This window comes from Cupressus sempervirens, chromosome 1 (assembly GCF_028749045.1).
Source record: "Cupressus sempervirens isolate cs-2001-9-10 chromosome 1, ASM2874904v1, whole genome shotgun sequence".
Lineage (NCBI taxonomy): Eukaryota > Viridiplantae > Streptophyta > Pinopsida > Cupressales > Cupressaceae > Cupressus > Cupressus sempervirens.
The window spans coordinates 46,566,636-46,583,973 of NC_143118.1; positions in this window are offsets into that span (position 1 = coordinate 46,566,636).

Consider the following 17,338-nt stretch of genomic DNA (forward strand, 5'->3'; position numbering starts at 1 on the left):
AAAAAAAGCTCTGAAATAATTACCTGAAAATGTTTTTATTTTTATTTTTAAATTACTTTATAACTTTTAGAGGTTGAAAGAATTAAAAAAATCACCACTTGAAATAATTACAAGTGGAAGGAATTAAATTGTATATATACAAAAACATACTTTAGTATTCAAGATCTAATAATAACCAAGATTTAACTAAATTCATTTTGTGAAATGCTTGTAACATATTCTCATAATTCCTATTATCAAAATAACATTACGTTTTTATGTTTAAAATCATATTTTCAAATACTTCTAAAAAGAAGGGGCCTATTAAATCAATGGCTGAAATCACTATTGTGCTCTACATTTAAATGATTTGTGAAATAATATTATAAAATAATGTGCAATGAAATGAGTGATAAGACTAGACACGTGATGTGTAGTAATGTCCTCATACATACACCTTACATTAAATACATTTAAAATACCAAGTCCCAATCCCATTTACCATTGAAATTTATTTGAAATCTATGAAAAATTATGGAGTAACAACTTGAGAGAAAATATCTCTACCATGTAGTGGCATCAAAATCTTGGTAAAGTGAAACCTTATGTTCAACCAAAATGATTCCAAGTCTTTTAACACACCCTCTACATGAAAGCAAGAAAATGTGTGTTTTTAGCACCAAATAGAGGTGTACAACACATTGGGCAATTGGCAGCACCCTCAAACTGCATGTGCCAAAACAGGAGCTTTGCTACATGGTATCAATGTTTATAAATTATTATTTGAATGTGGATTTTCATGAATATGTAATTGCTACTAAGATAAAAGAAATTGAAATGTGGAATCATACATAAGGTGCTAAAATCATTTGTGAAAATGCTTGAGAGATGAATATTTACATAATGCAATGGGTATAAAATGTGTGTGTTGTGGTTTTCTTGAGGCAACAAATGCTTCAAACAAAGTATACAATAATAGGAGGTTGTACTTGTACTATATGGTTGTTGTGAGGTGAAGGGAATTTAACATCCACAAATAGGTTTTGTGGACATCTTATTTGTAAGGCCTTTTAGAAGTAGGGTAAATATTCAAAATATAAAAGGTCTATAAGGAAGATTCACTTACCAGTTGAAAAACCACTTCCTCTATTGTTGTCCTATTTATTACAGGGCCATTCCCTATTTATCTAAAATTTTATGTGCATATCGGTCACTCTCTCTACTCACAATTCTTATAATAATCAATGAGGCTACAAAGGTGGTCACCTCCTATAAGTCAAGGTAACTAGTACTAGACCTACTTTTGTTGTTCATCATTTTGTGGAAATATAGATCTATAGATTTTCCATTTTGACAAAAACTGTATAGACCTTCTTAGCTTAAATGATGCTAAAAAGAACCAATTATTACATTTTAGTTCTTTTAGGATCTCTGATTCTAGGTATAAATGAGTGTTGATGTTTGTGAATCAGATCTATGTGATAAATGTGATTTTGTTGCTTTGTAGATTGAAGATAATCAGTAGAAGAGATCAATTGTGTGGGAACTAATAAGTCCAATCATTTGTTTTAAATGGCAAATCAATAGTAGGCCTTTTAGTTTTGGATATGAAGGGAATTTTTCATTGTTGGGTTCTTTAGATCTTATTTCTCATCGTATGATTTGATTAATCATATATTTGAAGACTCTTAGTGTGTACTATTGAAAGATTGAAACTATTTAAATATTCAAACAAAAACATCTAGAAGTTAAATAGAAAAAAAAAATGGAATTCAATTTGTAGTGCCTAGCCCTAGTTTACTTTTCATGTGTATAGGCCAAGTAACTAGTAAGTGTCGAGTCACTCAAGTGTTGAGAAAATGGTATGTGTTATTATTGTGGAGTCTGTTTAGTCTCCACATGGGAGATTGTTGTGATGTGGAGCCTAAAAAAACTCAAAGGTTTATTAGGCATGGTTTACCTCTAGATTATTTTTACAGGGATTTGGGTGTAGCACCACTGTGGGGTCCTAGGGCAGTGCCCTAGGTGCATTCCCTATCACAATACAAGGTGGGCTAAAGGAGCAATGCCCTTGCGAGGGTTTTTAGGGGCAACACCCTTGAAGCAAAAAAATGACCTTGTATTGTAAAAGGTGTCAGTTACTATTTTTCTATTATTCTAGCCCTAATTTTGTAAATGGAAAAAAAACTTGTATAAAAAGGCTTAAGGTTAGGGATTTTTCATAGTGCATGATGCGAAATTGTTTCCTGTGGCAATATTGAGTTGTAAGGGATTACGAATTGTAATCACTGGATCATAATAATATTGGACTTGCTATCGGTGGATGTAGCCCAAGGATTAGGTGAACCATGTTAAATATTGGTGTCTTGTATTCTCTTTTGTGTGATCTAATATTTTTTGGTATTGGTTATATTTGCATGTAACTATTATTTCTATTTGAGGTTAACCCTAACAATATGTGTTGAGCTATTCAGATGCCAAGTGAGTAGTGGATGCCAAGTCATTTAGAGGCTGAGTTACAAAATTGAAGTTGTAGTTGATGTCAAGCATCAAGGACTTTAGGTTTCAAGCTATACAATTTTGACATAATTTTTTGTAATGACATAAACTTCTATGTAAACCATTTTTGGGCTAACTTAAGTATTGTTTTATGATATTTTGATGATAAGGATGAATCTTAATTTAGAATCCCTATACATTACATGCATCCAATTAGAAAAAGGGAAGGATTAAGCAAAAATATGGGTGAATCACAACCATTGATCCATACCTAACCCTAAGTCACCTAGGTCTTCTTAAGAAGGATAAATCCTAACCTTTTTAATGAACACTTAAGGAGAATTAAAGAGAGTTTGCATGCGCAAACAAAGCATTCATGGTAACTGAGGAGTTATGATTTGAGTTACATTGTAGAATCAACTAGAGGGGAATAAAGGAATGGAATCAGAAGACAAAAAATATACATCTGATTAGAAAGGATCAAGTACACATTAATAAAGAGGTCATCTGACATCAAGCAATAGAGTGCTAACCATAGGATCATTGCTGAGACATTTTAACAGATGAATCAACTAAATCTCTTAATAGAGTAGTCCTAACAGGTTATTGTAAATCCTTTAATAGGGTGCTTACTTCATTGTAAGTTAAAGTCCTCTTAGCAGGCACACTTCTAATAGGGTATTGAAATCCTTTAACAGGTTAAGATCTAACAATCTTTTAAGCCTTTAATAGAGAAAACCTTTTATAGAGTAGATCATGTTTCATGATCAAACATTGTAACCTTCATTGGATACATTTTATTACTATAGTACTAAATATTTTTGGGTGTCATCCCCACCCTAGTTTTACCTTCTCCTTGTAGGGTTTCTGGGTAATCAAATATCTTGTGTTATACATGTGTTGAGTATTTTACTTTCATATTATGGATGTATATGCTTAATTTGGTATTTCAATTTATATGTGTTACCTAGGGTTTTGAAACCCTAAGTATCTTGCCCCCCAACAATTAAAATTTTAAAAAAGAAAAAACCTTCAAAGCAAAAAGCATTATATTTAATTATTTAACTAATTAGATATTAATATTTGCAAAATAATTAAATACCACACTTTTAATATGTTCTTTCAAATAATTAATTATTTAATTTTAAAAGAATTAATTATTACTATTATAATGTGATATTGAAGGTCAAATGATAAATGAAGTTAGTGGGGTAAGGTAAATGTCACAAAAAGAATTTGAAATGATTAATTCTTTAAAAAGAATTAATTATTCTTGTGAAATGAAATTGTAAAAGCTCTTGAGAAATTGATTAAAGTTGAGAAAAGATGTAAATAAATTAATTATTTTATAAGAATTAATTATCATAGTAAAGTGTCAGAGAAGACAAGAGAAGTTCGGTAAGAAGTTGTGGTAGTTGCCCAACTTCTTGGAAAATTTATTTAATAGGGACAAAACATTTGTAAGTCTACTTCTTCTTTGATCTGCAAGTTCTATAGCCACTTCAAGGAGAAGGGATTTCTATTTTGTAAAAAGGGGAGAGAGATTTGTTTTGCAGTCTGGTTGTAATGCATGGATGAAATAATACTATTGTTATTCTATTATGTTTATAAAATAAAGAGGATATGCATGTGTTTGATCCTATGGTTTGTACACTCATATTTCTGGTTTAAAAGATCTTATGGTCTTTTATTTCCTATTTTAGACACAGTCATATTTCTTACACCAGATTTGTGATGCATGTAATCTTATGGTTGATGTACTCACATTTTTGCATGGTATCTGCAACCCCTCTTAACTCTTATGTAATGTAATGTGGGAAGCTAAATAAGCAATCATAGGGTTATTTATTTGTCTTCCTTCTTTATTCATAGATCTGGTAATTACATTCACCTCATATTGATGGGGGGTGTTAGAAATCTTTTTGCATCTTCAAGTTAAAGACACAACCAAATATCACATTCATTTAATATCTTTTATGAGGGAGTTGTACCTCTTAATTCAGAAGATAGTTATCAATCAATGATCACTAATCCAATTGGTAGTACATTTTTTCCTTCTTGTCAAGCGTATTGAGTCCTATTTTGTAATTCTTGTTAAAGGGCAAAATTGTTTACTAACAATATGCATAGATTGTGAGATGGATATATGGTGAATGATTTTGAGGTTGAAAGTTTTAAGTGTTGACTTAACCCCCCCACCTCTCAGAGTTTACTTACCTATTGTATTTCCAACAACTGATATCAGATTTGAGTTCTTTGGAAAGTAAAGCTTTGCAACTTTGAGGAAAGATCTTAGAGATGGAAGTCTACAGGTTTGGAAAGACTATTGAGAACCACACAATTGAAATACAACTTTCCCTACATCAGCTGAATGAAGAGATGAGTTAAAGAGATCATTGAAAAGAAGGAAGGAAATTGCTATTGAAGAGAATGACAAACAATACCAAGAGATTGACACTACTGAATTGTTTGCAGATGGTAACACCAATAGATTTGATGCAACAGTTGCAAATCTAATGGAAAAGAATGGAACCCTAACTAAAGAGGTCATAAATCTAAAGAGAGAACAAGAAGTCCAATTAGTATTGTTATATGAGGTGACCGAGAAAAAAAAAAATTTGAAGATGAAAAAGTCATGATTGAAGGTGACAAAGAAAACATCAGATCTAAGTAGGATTGTTAACATGCAATTGGAAACTTTGAGTCAAATGATGATTGCAAATCATGAACTAAATGAAAATAATATTGAGATCAAAATACTAAATTTTTAGAATGAAAAACTAAGAAATGATCTAAAAAGAGAAAAAGAATTTGTAAAAAGTTTTAATAAACCTAGTGAAGCCATCAAGTACATTGACAATTGATAAGATCTCCTAGATCCAAGAGTGACACTTTTGGATTGGGTTACACTAGTACTAAAGAAGGAGAAACATCCAAAAGTGGTGAAGAAAGAAGTAATAAAGCTAATAACTCCAAACCTAGTTGTCATAATTGTGGTAAGTTAGGTCAAATTGCTAATGTTTGTAGGCGCAAGGCTGTAAATCATAATCCTAAGTAGAAATTCATCGATCATTGCCACAAATGCAACAAACAAGGACATCAAGAACATGAATGTAGAACCAAGACCATAAGCACACAAATATTTAAAGGATACTACTATAACTATTAGAAGTATGGACATAGAGCATATGAGTATAGATCCAAGCCTAAATGGTCATCAAACAAGAAAAGGTAAAGCACAATGATAACTCTTATAATTGGGATTATAATACTAGGTGTACTTGTCACTATTGTCAAGAGTATAGACATGTTACTAAAAAATGCATAAGAATACATTTCAAAAGTAACTACAAAAAATTGTTGAGTCAAACCACATGTTTTAGTTGTTTAAAGACTAGTCACATAAGCAAGAATTGTCCAACAAGGTCAAAGGAACTGAGTAGTGAGTTCAACAAAGGCAAAGGAAAGGTAGATGTTGAGAATGTCAGAAATGAGATGAACAAGACATGGAAGAGAAAGGAAGATTGCAACACATCAAGTTCAGATGGGATCACTTCACCCAATGAGTCAGGTGATTACACCACCCCCAATTAAGCAATCAAGAGGTATGTGTGGGATTGATATTTAAAGATATACACATCAATTCCAATGATTTAGTTCTGAAAGGATTATATTTGTATGAAGAAAGGTGTAAATTATTGTTAAGAATCTAGAATAAATCTTCAAGTTTTGTCAATTTTCATGTTACTACTGAGCATGAAAAGTTTCACTATGGTTGTCAAGTGAAATGTTAGTCAGTATTGAGCTATCGCAAGGTGATAGTGTTGATTGGGCTCATAGTGGTTGCTAAGCAAAAAGGAAACTTCATGGAAGCTGAGTGAGTTGAAATCTCTATTGAAGTTGAGCTTACAGTTGTGTAAGAACTAAGCATTAAATGTGAGGTTTTAGGGTCTATATTATCTATTTCTACTCATTTGACATCATTCAAATTTGAAGAAGAGCACAAAGAGCAAAAGGCAATTTGAAGAGATCATTGCAAGCATTTTCTAGTAGGATTCAATAGTCACTCGATACCATCACAAAATATTTAAAAAGGTATTAATCATGTGCTAAGCTACATAGTTTAAATTTTTGTAAACCCTAGTTTACATTATAGCCTCTAGTTCTTTAGCTCCTAAGGTTAAAGAGGGTAAAGAAGTTTTGAATGTATAATTAATAAGAAATGAGATCAGACAACTAAATTTTAGAGAGGGTAAAGAAGTTTTGAATGTACAATTAATAAGAAATGAGATCATACAACTAAATTTTAGAGCCATTCCTGATATCTCTTATAAGCAAGATCCATCTAGTGTGTTGTCAATGATACCAACTTGAGTTTTGATGATTTAAGATATAAGATGTTGCTACACATGAAAGGTGGGTAGCATATGAGACATGGAGATTATGGAAACGTATGGGAAATTGTGTGAAGATGAAACACTGAAAGATTAATTCAAAACCATAGAAAGAAAAGGGTTAACCCATGCCCTATATTTTCCCAATGTTTTCAAGATTGAATGGATAAAGATAGTTCTAACTAGAATTCATGACAATTCTGTATGGTTGGATAATGGATTAGTGAAAATCACAAAGAAAATTGTACATAGTGTAACATGGTATCCAACATTTGACTAACCTAAAACCATGAGGAGTGAATTTAAAGAGGTCATTGAGAAGAATACAGGGGCAGTGTGGAACAAACAAGGAATGACAATTGATACTATCTTAGATCCCCTAATTGCATTTGCAGTGAGGATAATAGCACATAAATTTTATCAGTCCAATAGGCTCAATAGTTTACCATGTATTACTATTTACATGGGCTATAAGATAGTTAAGAAGGATCATACATATGACGAACCCACAATAGTGGGTTACACTTTTTTTCCTAAACTGACAATGAACTATGAATTTTCAAGAAAACTTTCACTTTCAGATGCAAATTGCCATTTAACGGTTAGGAATTTGAAGATGAACTAAACTAGAGTCTTTTAGGATTTTCTATTTAGAATCTAAATATATTTTTTAAAAGAAAATTTGACTTGATTTGATTGAATTATTTTTTCTCCCATGAAAACTGGTATGTTATCAAAAACCTGGTTTTTAAAAAGTGACATTGTTTTTGACACACATAACTTTTTTTCTACAATAGATATCAATGCGATTCTTTCAAATTTAGTTTGTTAACATCCATACCAAAACCATAGAGCTGATATGATGTTTTTATCCTTAGTATTTCATATTTTATTAGCGTTTTAAGTTGACCTAACATGAATCTGGACATACATGGCTTTTGACACATGTAACTTATTATATATTTACCTAATTTCAAAATTTCTTTTTTTGATTGATAGAGGACTTGAATACAAAGACCGTAGTTATTTTTCAATTTTTTTTTTCTCTTAGTTACTATTTTTCCATGAGCATTCAATATAGAGATTTATTTTTTAGAAAGAACCTCTATTCGATTCACATGCAAAAACGTATACCTAACAAATTCAAAATGTATCAAATTCATACTCATTAGAAAGCTTGTTCAGAGTACTTCTATCATGAAAAATGAAATGATTTCAATGCTCCATCTAGACCTAGTAATTGAGCCTAGAAGCCATGAAAACAACTAAAACTATTATAGAATTTGCAAAAGACATCTAGTTTTCTAGTTTCGATAGAAACTAACTTTCTATCAAAAGTTTTTACATAGTTTCGATAGAAATTGTTAATATTTAGTTTCGATGAAACTATTTAGGTTGATTTCTTTTCCTAAATAGTTTCGATCGAAACTATTTAGTTTCTATTGAAACTATTAAGGACCCTTTTCTTCCATTTACTTAGTTTCGATTGAAACTAGGATGCAAATTAGTTTCGATAGAAACTATATGGGTACTTTCTATCGAAAGTTTTTAGGCAAAAAAATCATCTTTTGTGATTTTGGAGGAATTTCTTCCTTCAAAAAAGTGTAACCCACTATTGTGGGTTCACCCATGGAGTTTTGGAGATACCTCAAATGTCAATGAAAATATCCTCCAGATCAAGTCTTCCCACTAAAAAAGAGCTTTCCAATCTTTGAAAGTTTTTTTTTGCATAAAATGGAAATGAAGGCATGTTTGCCTCACTTGTCCAATATCACCTATACAAACTGTTGGAATTCTAAATATCTGAACCATCACACATTATGAAGAATAAAAGGGTAATGCTAATACAATCAACCATATATCCACCAGTGTTCATTGTTACATCTACCACCTACATAGTACCAACTAGTAGAAATAGAAGTAAAAAAATTGAAATAACTAATGAAATGGAAAGAATATCAACATTTTGGACCTCTTGTACAGAAACATCATTAGAAAATGAACCTTTCAAATCTTTTTTACAATCACTGACTGATGATTGGATTCTACTTGCACCTGATCCTCACTAGCTGCTACAGACATGAGAGTTAGTTTATTGCTTGTATTTACAATCATTTTCAAATGTCCCATGTTTACAATTGATCGTGCATTCTTCATATGATGAGCTCTTATAATGTATTCAATTCCATCTTTAAACAAATGATACTTGTTATGTTCCCTATAGAAGATAGCTTTCCTATCATATAAGTATGGGCTTCCTAAAACAATCCCATAGATATCAAGTGGAATCACATCAAATTCAACCTCATCTATGAACTTAGATGTTATTGCAAATCTTAACTTACATTGCTTAGTGACTCGCAATTTTTTATCATTGCACACCTAACCTAATGGATAAGGTCTCTTATTTTTCTTAGTTTCCAATCACAACTATTTAACAACTTCTTCTAAAGTCAAATTAACTTGAGACCCACTATCTATCAATGTGTTGATTTTAGTGTTCTTAGAAATCACCCTTATATGAAAAAGTTCACACCTTTTACTATCTTCAGGAACAACATGACTTTTGGAAGTGGAAGCATATGAAACATCAGTGGTAGAATCAACAAAAGAGTTACCTTTCAAACACACGACTAATATTGTTGTCTCATCACTAGAATCTGACCCAAGATCCTAAACAACAACTGTAGACTTTTGTTTTCCCTTTTGATCCTTCTTAAACCACTTTGGTTTCAACTCTAGATGCAATTTCAAAAACTTTTCTTCTACATGTACTTTCTTCTAACAATGTGAATAAGTGGGCTTTTTATCTTCCTCTTCCTTCATTGTGGTTGCTTTCTTTCCTTTCTTGATGCTTTCAGGAGGAACAAATTCCTTCTCTGAACTGAAACTTGTGTTTCCTCCACCTGCTTTAATATGGGTTGCTTGAACACATACTTCATCAAAGTTAGAAGGAATAAACATCAATATTGTATGTTTTAAATAAGAATGCATTCCACCTTTATACTTTAATAAAGTATCTTGCATGTAAAGAGGAATTCTAAGAGTTAAAGCCTTCTTCCTAGACACCTGTGTATACTCTAGCATAGACTACCCTTTACCTTGTTTTAGATTTTGCCAATCCATAATGGCTCGTTGCATATAACCCAAAGAATAAAATTGTTTCTTTAAAGAAAACATAAATTCATACCATAATGAAATGATTTTTCCATGTGTAGCAAGATCATCCTAGATCTTTGTCTCCCACCAGACTAATGCAATGCCTCTCATTCTGAGAGTAGCTAGCTGGATTTTGGAAGAATCATCCAAAATATTTTGAACCCTACAATACACTAAAATTTTCTTAAGCTAGTTATCTATTTTTTCTACATCCAACTCACTACTATATATAGGCAAATCAAACTTTACATCAAGCTTTAAAAAATTTGTCTTCACAGAATGTTTCTTTTTAGAAGAAGTAGATAGAGAAGAAGAAGATGAAGAAGATAGGGATGGAGGTTCAGGAGGGTCACTACCACCTCCTACTCCTTTTCCTTTGTCATCTTTTGATGAAGATTTAGCTTCTTCTTTCTTCATAGTCATGTCCACCTTTCTCAACTGTCGTTCATGAATCTTTTGAAGAAGAATGTCCACCAAAGCTTTCAAATCCACAAAAGCTCTCTGGAAGGCTTCCACATCAAACTCATAAAGAATTTTTTTAGATGCCATGACTCGTGAAAAGGTTCTTCTTTTTCCAATTTCTAGATTGAACTCTACAACTTCACTTTATCCTTGTTTAAACTTTAACCTGGTTAACATTCACCACCTACAATTTCTCTGCAAAGCAGGCTCCGATACCAAACTTGATCTAATTTAGGATCTAAAAATTTATGACTTAATCCCAACAATCAGATATACTTTCCCAATCAAACTAGTAAATGTGTGGTTATGTATTGAAAACCATTGAAAATTATAGAGAAGAAGAATTTAGAATTGATACAGAGGAATTTTAACCAATTATATAAAATAAATAATTTCTTTTACTAAAGAAAATTAATGTAATTGAAAATGTAGAAAAGAACAACACATAACAAGTTGAAAAAAAAGTAAAATGAGAGATAAGAGGCACAACACAATTCAATCTCAAAGTTTTCCCTATTAGGACTACGTCTTCGGGTCCTACTCCAACTAGTGGACCAATCTGATTAACTCTAAAAATCAATTACAATGTGTTACAAATCAACACTTTCAAGTACATCAACATTACATTGCTCTGATGTACAAGACTAAAAAATATGTCCTCGAGAATTTTCTCTCTCTTTCTCAGCATTTAGTCATCCTTCTAGTTCCTCCCAAAAATTGAATAATCTAAATAATTTTCATAATCTCCATCAATTGGAATGCCTTGGAAAGGCCCCTAACCCCTCTTTTATACATAAAAATGGCCTAAAATAGGCTAAAACAAAAATTTACATAAATAGGCCTTATAACAATTTTTTATCGTTCAACCCCCTTTTACCATTTTATATTTTGGCATTTACTAATTTGGGGTTAACAGAATAACATTAAAAATTAACAAAAGCCTTAGAACATAAATAAAATGTTTATTTTACACGCACACGCGCGCGCGTGCGTGCATAGGCACACACACACACACATACACATACACACATACACACATACACACATACACACATACATACATACATACATACATACATACATACATACATACATACATACATACATATATATATATAACAAACAAAAATGTGGCGTGTTGGCAAAAGTCTTTTGGTCAGGGCTGACTGGTTGGGGGTTCAAACCCCACTAGTAGTTGACCCCTTTTCAACCAACTAAGTGACGTTATTAAGTTTAAATAAAAACTTTCCCAACTTAATTATAACCACCAGCGATGATGCAACAACCATTAGTCATGTCTTGGAGACTGGTGGTCATAGGTTCAAACCCTACCAACCACATTTGCCAACGTACCACCACATTGATTTTCAAGCTACCACATGGCTCATGCTTGATGTGCCATGTGTCTCTCCAATTTTTTCGCCATGGTGTTACACATGTCCTCTTCCCACGTGGACTAATTGAATGTTGACACATGTCTCTACCTCGTCACCCTAGCCACATGCTACAATGCCATGTGTCATCACCTAATGGGGCGACTGACACCATTATGAAATCATCTATATGGACATGCCATGTCACTAGTCAACTAAATTTGACCTCTCATAACTTTTGTACTTGAGCTCCAATTTTGACGAAACAAACATTGTTAGAAATCTCTCGACGAGACCTTTAATTTGGTGCCAACTTTGACCAATTTTGGAGAGTTCAAAATGTTTCCTTCTTGATAGCCTCTAGTCCAAGGTTTGACCCACATTTGATTAGCTTTAACTTGAGCATACAAACTCCTTTTTCATCCATTCAAGTTGCATTGGATTCAAAATTTCAAGGACTTTAACATGGTATTGATTATTGGAGTTTTGGAGATACTTCAAATTTCAACAAAAATATCCTCTAGATCAACTGACCATGGAAGTTGTTGTCTCCTTCCTTTGATATACCAAAATGGGTAATGTAGGTTATATTACTGTGAATTGAGGAGGGGTTGTATTTGTCTCTTTTTTTTGTACTTCCTCCCTTGTAGATTCCTTATCTGCTTTCTCAAATTCATCAACACTCACCAGTACAAGATTTTCACAAAGTTTAGCTTGGGTAGTGGACTCGACCAATACCTTCTTCAAGTCTTCCTCTATAAGAGGATTGATGTTTTGAGTAACAATATCAGAAACATCCTTGATTTGGACAGTATCACTGTCTATATTCAACTCATGTTGAGGACTAGCACTTGGCACTAGTGTATCTTGTACACTCTATTCTATCAGTTGCTCTTCCTCAGCTAGTGTCGGTATATCTTGATGTGTTTCACTACCTTCCTCATGTGTAACTATCTTAGTATCAACTGTAATCACCTTAGTCACCTGTTGTTCATCTTTGTCCTCACCTACCTCAATAGGTGTCTGCACTATTACCTTGGGTGTTGTCAAACCATATAATGATTTCCAAATCAAAGTAGTCTTTTGTACAATATCCTCAACATTGTTTTGCAATATGTTGAATGCCCTATATTCGGTGCAAATTTTCTAGTATGCTTCTTTATTGCCTTAGCCATTGTTTCCCTAGCCAATTATGGCATCACTTGCACAAGTGTAGTCTCTCTAATTTGTCTTTCTATGTTTAGACTGTATTGCCACTTCCACTCAACTCTTTCATATATATCTTTATGTAGTGATTTAGCAATCTCAATTGGAGTTTTTTTGAATGTTGTCATCATAGCATATAATGACTTCTCTACTTGGTTCATCTCCACTTTTCCAAGTTTTTCAAACTCAATATGTGTGAGACTAGATAAATCAACATTATTTGTTATGTTCTCACATGTATTGTCTAAATCTAAAGAAGTCACTGACTTACCACTTTGAATTGGCTATTGTCATCAGATTCAGTCCTCTCTTCATTAGATTCAACTAGAGCTATATCTTTTCTGTTTGGTCTCCTCTCAAGCTCCTCTTCTTTGATAGTAGAGCCTCTTTGGTAGTAGGCCATGTGCTTTCTCTAGTAGTGTGAACTATAGGCTTAGGTTTTACAACCTTCCTTGGTTTGCTAGCTGCTAGAACTTTAGTTTTCCTCTTCTTTTTCTTAGGTGCTTTACTGGCTTCTTCTCTCTCGACACCTTCTTTAATTTCTACTTCTTCTTCTTGATATTCTCCTTGACCTTGAGTTAAGGCTAGTGGTTCTTAAGCTAGTATATCCTCCTTTTCTTCATCGTCGTCATCATCATCATCTTCTTCTTCTTCTTCATTAATTGCTCCTTCACCAAATTTCTCTTTAAGCTTCTTTCTTATGACTAAGGTAGTCTTCAATCTATTGAGATTTTAGATTTAGCCACATCATAGTTCCCAAAGGTAGTAGCCTTAACATCTACATCTTTTGTAAGTAATGTTGTTATTGCTGCAAGGCTTCATCAACATTGATTTCATAGCTTGGTAATCTTAACCACCTTACCCTTGGAATAACAACTTGAACATATGTAAAGTCAGTGTCAACTAGAAAGAAAACATCATTGAAATATTTCTCAACTAGTGAAACTAGCATCCTCAGTATTTTCTTCATTGATTACTTGAAATCTTCAAAGTAGCTAGTCATGACTCACTTAAAATTGTTTCCAAGTTGCTCAATAAATTCACTTATTTGCACTGCAATAGATCTATTTTTTTCCATGCAACGTTACCAAATGTAGGGAATTTATTCTATACATAAGATAATATACATGCAAGAATTGAGCCAAATTTACATTGTGCACTTTTGGTCTTCCTTATTGCTCCCAAGTTTTCTGATAACTATTGCATCTGCAACTCAACAAGGTTGTCAACATTTAGTCATCCTTCTAGTTCTTCTCAAAAATTGAATAATTTGAATAATTTTCATAATCTCCATCAATTGGAATGCCTTGGAAAGGCCCCTAACCCCTCTTTTATACATAAAAAAGGCCTAAAATATGCTAATTTTTTTTTTTTACATAAATAGACCTTATAGAAAAATTTTATTTCATTCAACCCCCTATTACCATTTTTTATTTTGGCATTTACTAATTTGGGATTAACAAAATAACATTAAAATTTAGCGAAAGCATTATTTTATAAGTGGGTGGACAGTTTGTTAAAATGTAGGGTAGGCAATTTGTTAAAACATAAATAAAATTTTTGTTATATATATAACAAACAAAAATGTAGCGTGTTAGCAGAACTATTTTGGCTGGGAGTGAATGGCTAGGGGTTCAAACCCTACCAGTGGCCAAACCCTTTTCAATCATCTAGGTAGTATTATTAAGTTTAAATAAGAACTTTCCCAAATTAGTTATAACCATCGGCGATAGTGCAACGACCACTGGTCATGTCTTGGAGACCAATGGTCAGAGGTTCAAACCCCACCTACCACATTTGCCAATGTGCCACTACATTGATTTTCAAGCTACCACATGGACTACGCCCGACGTGCCACATGTCTCTCCAAATTTGTTGCCACGATGCTACACATGTCCTCTTTCCACATGGACTAATTGAATGTCGGCACACGTCTTTGCCTTGTTACCCTAGCCACATGCTGCAATGCCATGTGGCATCACTGATGGGGCAACTAACACCATTATGACATCATCTATACATGCATGCCACATCATTGGTCAACCGACTTTAACCTCTCATAACTTTTGCACTCAAGCTATGATTTTGATGAAATGAATGTTGTCGAAAAGCTCTCGACAAGACCTTCAATTTGGTGCCAACTTTGACTAATTTTGGAGAGTTCAAAATTTTGCCTTACTAATAGCCTTTAGTCCAAGGTTTGACCCAATTTTGACTGGCTTTAACATTGAGCATACAAACTCCTTTTTCATCCGTTCAAGTTGGGTTAAATTCATAATTTTGAGGACTTTAACATGGTACTAATTATCAACCAGAGAGAAAATTTTGGAGGACATATTTTTCAGGCTCATACATCAAAGAAATGTAATGCTAATGTACTTGAAGGGGTTGATTTGTAACACATTGTAGTTAATTTTTGGAGTTAATCAAATCAATCCACTAGTTGGAGTAGGACTCGAAGACATAGTCCTGACAGGGCAAACTTCGAGATCAAATTGTGTTATGCCTCTTATCTCTCATTTTAAATTTTGTCATCTTGTTATGTGTTGTTCTTTTTTGCATTTTCAATTATGTTAATTTTCTTTAGTAAAAGAAATAATTAATTTTACGCAATTGGTTAAAATTCCTCTATATCAATTCTAAATTCTTCTTCTCTGTAATTTTCAAAGGTTTTCAATACATAACCACACATTTACTGCTTGGATTGAGAAAGTATATCTAATTGTTGGGATTAAATCATAAATTTGTAGATCCTAAATTAGATCATCAATACATTGGTATAGGGTACTCTAGTCTTAGTCAATTTAAAGGAAAAAGAAACTAACAAGGATGAGATAGTTGGTGAGCATAAAGATGAAGCAAAAAAGAATGAAGGAACACAAGTTCCAACAGGTCAAGTAGATCCTCCTGCACCTACAACACAAGATCAAGGTGGAACTAAAAATGTAGAGAAAGCAAAGGATAAGAGTAAAGAGATGAATTTTACTACAAAACCTAAGGAGAAAATTGCAATACAAATACTGGTGATTTGTCTAGCATCTGCTACTCCTCGTAGTCAAGCTCTTCATAGGCCAAGTATAGAAGCTATACCCCTACAATCATCAAGGCCAAGTCCAAGCACATACAAGGAAGTTAAAGTTACATCATTTGTTGATGTGAACTTGGATAAAGTGATTGAGTTTCCCAAGTTTGACTTTGCAACTATCACTATTGAACAAATGAGCATACTCTAGGATGCTCTTGCAAAGAAGAAGATCCAAGAACTTCTCAGATAGGCGCATAGTCAAAAAAAAGCTTTGATAGATATCAAGGAAATGTTTCTTGATGCATTTATCCTACTAGCACTAGAAGCCACAAAGCCTATCATAAAGTAGCTAACCAACATAGTGGAGAAGGTAAATGACATAAACCTAGATTTAAATGTTAAACTACTTGAATAGTCTAAAAGAAAGTTTTAGCATAAGGTTGATGAAAAGGTATCAAGTGCTATTGCACTATCACAGGTTGAGTTAGCAACCAAAATTGACTGTGTGAAGAAGCTACTAGAGAAGGTTTTCTCTTTGTACACCAAATTGTGCAATCCCACACTTTTCACACAAGAAATAAGGACCCACATACTAAGTTTGGAGAGTCATATACAATCATTTGGTATAACTCTACCAAAATCTCTAGCCCAGAGTGAGAAATTTTTTAGGAATCTCCTGATCTCACAGAATCAAATAGTAGTCTTACGTATAGATGAAGAAAACATTAAAGCTAAATTGATCAGCATCTAGTCTATCTTGACTCCATGTATGGAGATATTGTACAAGGAACTAGCCTTTTATAAAACACTCATGAAGAAAGATCCACATCTTTCTACTCATGAAGGCTTAGTCCACCTTGCTACCAAGCTAGCCATCTAGATCAAATCATTGGAGGTAGCTTGTGATAACTGGGATATAGCTTTGAAAATAATACTTGAGGTCTGCAAAACATTTTTTGACAAATACACTCTAAGTGTATAACCCTTTGACATAAGTGCCAAAATGGGGGAGAAATAATAAGTATGGAAGAAATAAGAGGTATGGGGGAGATAATATTTTTGAGAAATGAGGGAGCCAATGATAGAGAAAAAGTACACAGATCAACTAATGCAAATCTACTTAGTAGGAGGAATGATTTTGGTTCATATATAGAACATCACAATCAGCTCAAGGAGAGTTATTGAATTTTGAGGTATGACTGATGACTCATAATTTTGAAGTTTTGAAGTTTTGTATGTAA